Source organism: Chrysochloris asiatica, unplaced genomic scaffold, assembly GCF_000296735.1.
Source record: "Chrysochloris asiatica unplaced genomic scaffold, ChrAsi1.0 scaffold00062, whole genome shotgun sequence".
NCBI lineage: Eukaryota > Metazoa > Chordata > Mammalia > Afrosoricida > Chrysochloridae > Chrysochloris > Chrysochloris asiatica.
Genome location: NW_006408580.1, coordinates 7,186,891 through 7,190,911, shown reverse-complemented (window position 1 = coordinate 7,190,911; position 4,021 = coordinate 7,186,891).

The window sequence follows — 4,021 nt, the reverse complement described above, 5'->3', positions numbered from 1 at the left end:
AATATATATGTTCTGGTAGTTTAGGATTACAAAGTGGGCTGTAAACTGCAAGGTTTGTAGTTGTAATCTACCAGTCTACCAGTCTCTCAATGGGAAAAAAATAATGCTTTCTGCTCTGCTCCAGCAGAGATTTATCACCTTGGAAAGCCTCTACAGGGTCACTGAGTTGTCAGTAACTAAATGGCACATAATTATGTTTATATATGTACGTATATAGGAGTCCTGGTGTGGCACTGTGGGTTAATGAGCCAGACTGAAAAGCCATTTGAACTGAAAGGTCGGGGTTCAAGCTCACCAGCTGCTCCTCAGAAACCCTACACAGGGTCACTATGAGTCAGAATCGACTCAACAGCACTTAACAACAACATATGTATATATAGTTGTGTTATATATATGTAGTTTATAGCTGTTAGGAGTCTTGTTGTGAGATCATAGGATAAGCAGCAGCACTGGACTACTTACCATAAGGTTGGCAGTTAAAACGCACCAGCTATCCCTTGAAAAACATTTTCAGGGTCTCTATGAGTTGGAACCGTCTGAACCACTTACATTGCAATTAGCAATCCAGTGCACTCATCCTACAGCAACTATATATATATATATATATATATATATGTGTGTGTGTGTGTGTGTGTGTGTGTGTGTGTGTTTGTATGTATAGATATTTTGTTGTTGTTGTTAGTGACGTTGAGTTGGTTCCATACGAATGATAAGAAATAGTATAAGAAGGTAGTTCATTTGTAAAGTTAGATTCATAATATTAATTCCCAAGTATGTAAATCTCATGGAACCATAACTGTAAAAAATGAAGGAACAATTGACAGAAACTATTTATCAGAGAATATCTGCAAAGTAAATATCAGATATAACAGACTCTACAAAGTTCTGACCCACTCACATAATTCAATGGCACAACGTAACAGCATTTAACTTGGCATTATGTTCAAAGACACTTTTGATTTTGTTTAGCACAAATCATCTTTCATCTCCAAGGACATAAACACAGATGTCCAGCTCATTAACATAAGAGAAGAACGGCTTCAAGATTCATGTAACATTGGTGATTCTTTGAAGCCTAGTCAGCCTAACATATTTCATGTTGGAATAATGCCATAAGACTCTGCCGGTATTAGCTTTTTATTTATACTTTACTTTTTACAATAAAAAATTGAAATCTACAAAAAAATCAAGTCATAAATGAACAGCTGTATATATTTCACCTGTTTTCTCAAATTATTAATACTTTTCAAAATTCTTTCATTAACAATCAACTTAAGTCTAACAGGAAAAGCAATTTTTAAAAAAGAATTATAATATCAAAAAATTTGTATTTTTCTAGTTATCTAATCATCATATGCAGGTGAAAATTGGACAAAGAATAAGGAAGACTGGGGAAGAATTGATGTGTTTGAGTTATGATGTTGAAGAAGAATATTCAAAGTAACATGCACTGCTAGAACAAACAAATCTGTGTTGGAAGAACTACAGCCAGAATGTTGCTATGAAATCAGGATGGCCAGACTTCATCTCTCACACTTTGAGCATATTATCAGGAGAGATCAGTCTCCGGAGGACATTATGCTTGGTAAAGTGGGGGGTCAGTGAACAAGTGGAAGACTCCCAACAAGATAGAGTGGCACAGTGGCACCAGCAATGGTCTCGAGCATAACAATGATTCTGAGGTTGGCGTAGGACTGGGAATTTTTTCATTTTGTTGTGAATAAGATTGCTATGGGTCGGAACCAACTCGACGGCACCTAACAACAGAATAATCATCATTGATCCATGGCAGACCACTGTTTTGAGCTTATACAATTTTTGAAACCATTCTGTGAAGTGTCAGGTTTAAAAATACAGTTTAGGACACTTGCTGATATCTTCCTCCTGCTCAGTACACACTTAATGATGCAGCAGAGTGGGAAACAAACAAAATTAATAGCAACAACAACAACACCCACCAGAATTATTTATACCTCAGATTGTTCCACTAAGTATTTACGGTTGCTTTCAAAAAGACATGCCATATAAAAAAATACAAATGAACATTTGAGGAAATGATACAAAGAAAAAAGAAAAAAAAAACAGGTAAAACGGAAATAGCACTGCATAGGGTCACAAAAATCTCTACTCTCTGTAAACATATTGAGGATAAAACTTAATAGGAACTTAAGAAAACATACTTTGTCATTGCAATTTTTACATCTAGATTTGTATAAAAAGAACCTAGCTTAAATTGGAAAATTTAGCTTAAAGGAAAAATACGACAACCTTTGTTGTTTGTTTTAAGTTTCACTGTTGAATCTGATGAGATAAAGATTGCAACAATTTAGCTACTCACTGAAAGCTAAAAGGAAAACGTGATAATGGGCATGACTCAGAGAGTCCTTAAGATAGAAAAAGCTAAGTTTTTCTTAGGTTTTCTTAGTTCCTCCTGTGAGTCCTAATAGAGAGTATACTGTGGAAAGCGGTGGTTGCAGTCGATGAAGTGCCTGACTACACTTTACCGCACGATGTGCTGATGAGTTTCATTTAGTTTATGCCAACTCCCTCAGGCTCAGTGAATGGCTTAGTGCCCAAGTACCATTTAGTAAAAGCAATTTCTTTACTGAACGGTTATTAGACACTAAATAAAACAATCCAAGTCTGAAGCTTTGAAAATCTTGCAGACTGACTCTAAGGTAACATTTAGAAAATTCGGAAGAGAATCACAGACCAGGATGCATGGATGAATTGGGTTGGGGAGAGAGGGTAGAGGGAGATGTAAATTTCATGAATATAGTGCAAAAATTGTCTTGGCAAAAACATTGATTTTATGTTAAATTATTTATTGAAGCATCCCAAGTCTCCAAAGTAGTAGAGTGGCAAGAAATGTTACATTATCATGTCAGGTCATATAAAACCACAACTCTTGATAACATATAAAGTAGAATGCTTGATAAGGAATTAAGAAAACACATCTTGTCATTGCAAGTATTGTACCTATATTTGTATACAATGGACCTAGCTTAAGTTGGAAATTTTAGCTTAAAGGAAAAATATGACAACCTTTATTGTTTTTGCTTCAACTTTCATTGCTGAATATGATGGGATAAAGAGATGGCAGTGCATAGATTCTTGACAATGAACATAGATAGATAAAGAAACTACTTAAGCACATGATTCTTCTCCTTCCTGAAGGTATCCTGTACTCCATGGATATTTCTCATTAGAAAGTTTAATCTAAAAGTACTAGACTTATTCTGAAAATTGTATTTAGCATAATGTGAAAGATTTATGTTGAAGTACATGATGATGTCACTTATTGTATACATTCATTTATTTATATAGTAAATATGTATGGAATGCTTACTTACTATGTGCCAAGAACTGTTCTAGGCTCTGAGATTCAAAATAGTGAAAACTAAATAGTCAAAATTGTTGTTTTACTTTCAGATTAGGGAATAAAGACAATACAAAAATATAATTGAGGTGATAAATGCTATAAATACAAAGTAAATGACGTAAGGTGATAAAGAGATATGAGATGGGAAGGAACAAGTTACTTTATATAGGAAAGGCTTGCTTTTTAGGCATATCTAAGCAGTGAATGATCTTATGGAAATGAGAAAGTAAGCCATATGAATATCTGGGGCGGTGGGGGGGGGGGTGATCCAGGAGAGAGAATAGTAAATGCAAAGCCTCTAAGCAGGAGCATCCTTGATCTATTCCAGGGATAATAAGGAGGTTATTGGGGCTCTAGCAGAGAGAGTGGTAAGAGCTGATATCAGGGAGGTGCCTGGAACAAATGATGCTGGGTTTTGTGGCCCATGGAAATAAAAAGTCTTTAGAGGTTTGAAACAAAGGAATGACAAGATGTGAGGTTTTTTTAAAAAGGATCTTTCTGGCTTATGTAAGGCTATACAACTAGACTGTAAAGGGAAATGGCAGAAGCAGGAAACCCAACAGGATTTCTATAAGAATCTAGACAGCAAGTGACAATAGTGGAAATGCTAACAAACGCTGGGACTTTGGGATATATATA